We start from the raw sequence: 4,446 nt of genomic DNA, 5'->3' as shown, positions 1-4,446 counted from the left end.
CCTTTTATTCTCATTTAATAATCCTGTGTTCAGGGATGTTCACACTGAGGATAATAACTATAACTATATCTATAAAGTTTCACAGTCCGTTCTGTCCTCTGCACAGCTATAACAGTAATGGCAGAGGAATGCTGTCTGAATGACTTCCAGAAGATGTTCAGATGATTAATGATTAAAAAAGCTTGAGCATTTAAAGTTGCAGATGACAAAACTGCATTGTGTGCTTATTCCACACCAACTCATGATAGCGTTCTGATTATTATATGATCATGTAGTTATTGTTATAGTTGTTGTTCCTGGTGTGAACTACATGGGCTTTGTCTGGAATGTCACGTTTTGTAAGGACAGAACAGAAGCCGTGAAGACAGGTTTGTGTTAAAGCCCGTATGATGGTCTGAGATCAGTGTTTCAGAGCGAACACAAAGCTTTCAGTGAAACGAATCAGACGAGAAGAGCTTGTCTTTCTTCATCTGTCTCTCACGGACTGTGTGAGTGGAAGCTTAATTTGAGAACAAAGTGGTGAAATGCTGTGCGTGTGTGTGTGTGTGTGTGTGTGTGTGTGTGTCAGAGAGCAGGTGACCTGATGTAATGTGATGTACCAGCAGGTTTAGCTCCACAGAGACCATGTTACTTTAACACACCCATTGTGTGTTTTCATTTTAAAGTTCAAGTTTATGTCACTTCATGTCATCACTTCTGAGTTTTCCATTCAGCGCATTCATAAGTCTGAAATCTGAGAGCATATTCTGCCTTTTTACACAGTCGTGATGATGTTTTCAGGCTCTACTAGAACAGGTTTTCCTGCTTGAATGTTGATTATTTTCCTCATATTCTCCATTGTTGCGGCTCCTCTCTTCCCAGTCTGTCAGTAACGCTCTGTTTACTTCCTGTCTCTATGAAGCCCCTCCTTCTGAAAAGCACACTGTGCTCTGATTGGTCGGCTGGAGCAGTGTGTTGTGATTGGTCGAGCGCTTCGAGTGTGTTTGGGAAATGCCCCGCCCCTTTCCATAACCGCCAGTTTAACACACCACTAACTAACTCAACCAGGCCCCGCCCCTTTATTCTGCGCATGAATTATTATAATGAGGAATATTGTGACGTGTTCGTTCCCGGAAGAAACTCAAGACTACAATGGAGGCGTTTCAGGAGTTCAGGAACACTGACTCTGATATAGAGAAGAACTGGAGATTATTCATCCTCAAACAGCAACACTACACACTGAAGATGAAGATGGGGAAGAAACATCATCGGTCCTCTTCAAGCCAGTTGGTTGGCTAATCATAAGAGATCATTAACATATAGATGTCTTAAAGGTACAGTAGCAAAAACAGTCCATTTCAGTGTAACGGACAGAGTCATTTATATCTGGACTGGTAATTACAGAGATGCACAAATGAGGGATAGAGAAGAACAGATGACAGGGAGAAAGACTGGAGAAAACGTAATTAGACATGTAAGCATGGGAAGCAGTGTGTGTGTGTGTGTGTGTGTGTGTGTGTGTGTGTGTGTGTGTGTGTAGTTTAATTAAAGGTGCTGTTGTAACTCACAGATGTATAATTATAAAAGTCTTAAGCCTGCAGCAGCTGCTGAGATCTTTCTGTGTGAGACTCACACCAACGTCTGCCATATTTACACACACACACACACACACACACACGCACGCACGCACGCACGCACGCACGCACGCACGCTCGCACACGCTCACATACACACACACAGACACACACACACACACACACACACACACACACACGTATGCTCACACACATGCTCTCTCACACACACACACACACACACGTATGCTCACACACATGCTCTCTCACACACACACACACACACACACACACACACACACACACACACACACACACACACACACACACACACACACGTATGCTCGCACATGCTCACACACACACACACACACACACACACACACACACACACACACACGTATGCTTGCTCACGCTCACACACAGCCGTGCAATTTCCTTCCTTCGAAAGAAATTAATCTTCTTTTAGTTCGTTCTTTTTTATGTTTTTTTATTTGTTCCTCAAATTTGTTTTTTTGTTTGTTATTTTATTTGTTTGATCATTCGTGCATGTTCCTTTTTTGTACTTTTCTTTCTTTCTTTCTTTCTTTCTTTCTTTCTTTCTTTCTTTCTTTCTTTCTTTCTTTCTTTCTTTCTTTCTTTCTTTCTTTCTTTCTTTCTTTCTTTCTTTCTTTCTTTCTTTCTTTCTTTCTTTCTTTCTTTCTTTCTGTTTTTTTTTGTGTATTTTTTATTTATTAATTCCTTCAGTCTCTCATATCAGTTTGTCCCTCTCAGTCGCCGGCTGCTTTGCAGTGTGATGGGTAGATTACTGTGTGCGTGTGTGCGTGTGTGTGTGTGTGTGTGTGTGTGTGTGTGTGTGTGTGTGTGTGTGTGAGCATGTGCGAGCATACGTGTGTGCGTGTGTGCGTGTGTGCGTGTGTGTGTGTGTGCGTGTGCGCGTGTGTGCGTGTGTGTGCGTGTGTGCGCGTGTGCGCGTGTGTGCGTGTGTGTGCGTGCGTGTGTGCGTGTGCGTGTGTGCGTGTGTGTGTGTGTGCGTGTGTGTGCGTGTGCGTGTGTGCGTGTGTGCGTGTGTGTGCGTGTGTGCGTGTGTGCGTGTGTGTGTGTGTGTGTGTGTGTGTAGGGAAGACAGCCAGTCATTTGTGGCTTGGCTCAGTCTTTGTTCTGGTTGGCATGATGCCACCGATGCCCATCTGGTCCAGTCTGTGATTCTTCCCTGGACACTCACTAGTGTTCATCATCTCTAGAGCTGTAGCTTTAAAACTCACACACTCGCCTGAGAGACTGATGATCATGGACAACCACGTACAGTTAGCGCGCGCACACACACACACACACACACACACACACACACACGCACACACACGCACACACACTGACTGTACGACCGCATGCAAAACATGGGCTGTTGGAGCCGTTTGTCTCCTGGCATGTGGTGATGTGTGTGTGTGTGTGTGTGTGTGTGTGATGGGTAGGTTTAGGGGTAGGGGTTGGGTTAGTGTGTGTGTGTGTGTGTGTGTGTGTGTGATGGGTTGGTTTAGGGGTAGGGGTTGGGTTAGTGTGTGTGTGTGTGTGTGTGTGTGTGTGTGTGTGTGTGTGTGATGGGTTGGTTTAGGGGTAGGGGTTGGGTTAGTGTGTGTGTGTGTGTGTGTGTGTGTGTGTGTGTGTGTGTGTGATGGGTTGGTTTAGGGGTAGGGGTAGGGTTAGTGTGTGTGTGTGTGTGTGTGTGTGTGTGTGTGAGGGGGTTTCTGCAGGTGTCTGGGGTCGAACAGAACTGGATCTGTGCCACAGGGTCACCTTCACCCTCCACTGCCTATCCAGTGCTCTCTCTTTAACACACACTCGCTCACTGAGGGGAAAAACATCTCACATGTTCAGTTCTCCACAGAGCTTCTAAACTGTGACAGGATCCACAGAAGAGTGTCATACATAAATTACACACATTATCTCTGCTCCAAAACACAGTGAGCCTCCTCGCTGCCTACGCACTACACGCTTCCAAGGCAGCATCCCGACTGTGAATTTGGATTGATTTGGTTGTGAGTGCAGTGAGCTTGCAGAGAGGCTCCGCCCACACTCTCTTCTGATTGGCTGTGAATTTGGATTGATTTGGTTGCAGAGAGGCTCCACCCACACTCTCTTCTGATTGGCTGTGAATTTGGATTGATTTGGTTGTGAGTGCAGTGCGCTTAAAGAGAGGCTCCGCCCACACTCTCTTCTGATTGGTTGTGAATTTGGATTGATTTGGTTGTGAGTGCAGTGAGCTTGCAGAGAGGCTCCGCCCACACTCTCTTCTGATTGGCTGTGAATTTGGATTGATTTGGCTGTGAGTGCAGTGCGCTTGCAGAGAGGCTCCGCCCACACTCTCTTCTGATTGGCTGTGAATTTGGATTGATTTGGTTGTGAGTGCAGTGAGCTTGCAGAGAGGCTCCGCCCACACACTCTTCTGATTGGCTGTGATTTTGGGATTGATTTGGTTGTGAGTGCAGTGCGCTTGCAGAGAGGCTCCGCTAGGGGTGTGCCATATCATACCGTCCACGATAATACCGGTATACATTTTTAAATGATAAAAAAGTGTCATATCGCGATATCACTGATATAGCGACGCAATGATGTATGGCCCATTATGTTCCTTAGCACGCACAATAACAACACCTGTCTGAGCGTGAGAGCAGCAAGTCAGCCTCCAATGATGATTTAGTACCTAAAAAGGAGCTACTTCAATAGTATTTTAATAATTCCCGCAGGTCTACCACTTATAATGCGGGAAATTCCCCCGCAAACATTGATTTTACCAACGGCGTGAGTGTTCAGCGGTGCCGCGTCTTCTCTCTCTCGCTCTCAAAATGGGTTGCACAAGTCAAGCGTCGATACCACACTCTTGTGTTTAGCAGTC

The 4,446-nt window shown here is 45.8% G+C and overlaps 1 protein-coding gene across 1 annotated transcript in view; it reads left to right on the top strand.

The window, feature by feature from the left end:
• The window catches only part of LOC309510958 (ephrin type-A receptor 10-like), a 41,442-nt gene extending 40,251 nt beyond the window's left edge, over nt 1-1,191 (top strand). Inside the window, exon 4 of the mRNA XM_082185983.1 lies at nt 1,147-1,191. The gene's annotated coding sequence lies outside the window, so the exon portion shown is untranslated. The remainder of the gene's footprint in view (nt 1-1,146) is intronic.
• Nucleotides 1,192-4,446: the final 3,255 nt, after the last annotated feature.

Source organism: Leuciscus leuciscus, assembly GCF_965113295.1.
Source record: "Leuciscus leuciscus genome assembly, chromosome: 12".
Taxonomy (NCBI): Eukaryota; Metazoa; Chordata; class Actinopteri; order Cypriniformes; family Leuciscidae; genus Leuciscus; species Leuciscus leuciscus.
This window is presented reverse-complemented; position numbering and strand designations above follow the sequence as displayed.